General features: G+C 42.4%; 1 non-coding gene across 1 annotated transcript; it reads right to left on the reverse strand.

Annotated features, from left to right (window-relative positions):
• Positions 1–60: 60 nt before the first annotated feature.
• Positions 61–141, reverse strand: Trnal-uaa. Its single transcript has one exon. It is a non-coding gene; the product is annotated as a tRNA-Leu (tRNA).
• Between the last annotated feature and the right edge of the window lie 222 nt (positions 142–363).

Genomic DNA, 363 nt, shown 5'->3' on the forward strand with positions numbered 1-363 from the left:
AAATCAATTTACAATAATGGTGTCATCATTATGTTGGCAATTTAAGAAAAAAAATGTTTCCGCTGTGAGTGGGATTCGAACCCACGAAGGCAGAGCCCTTGGATCTTAAGTCCAACACCTTAACCACTCGGTCATCGCAGCAAATATCGCAACTTTTACTCCATTGTGGGAGGGGGAGGACGTGGCGTGCATTTGATTTCGGTGCACTCACACGTATTGTTGTTACATTTGACCAGCGTTCTTCTCGAATTCGCAATCCTTGAATTACGAACCCAATGCGTTACCCGCTCAGCCAAATTGCTCCCCAGTGGTATAAGCACATTATAACATCTTAAACCAGAAAAACTTGACATTGTGATTTTT

Source organism: Anneissia japonica, unplaced genomic scaffold (genome assembly GCF_011630105.1).
Source record: "Anneissia japonica isolate Jap-2015-1 unplaced genomic scaffold, ASM1163010v1 scaffold43654_len1188_cov90, whole genome shotgun sequence".
NCBI lineage: Eukaryota > Metazoa > Echinodermata > Crinoidea > Comatulida > Comatulidae > Anneissia > Anneissia japonica.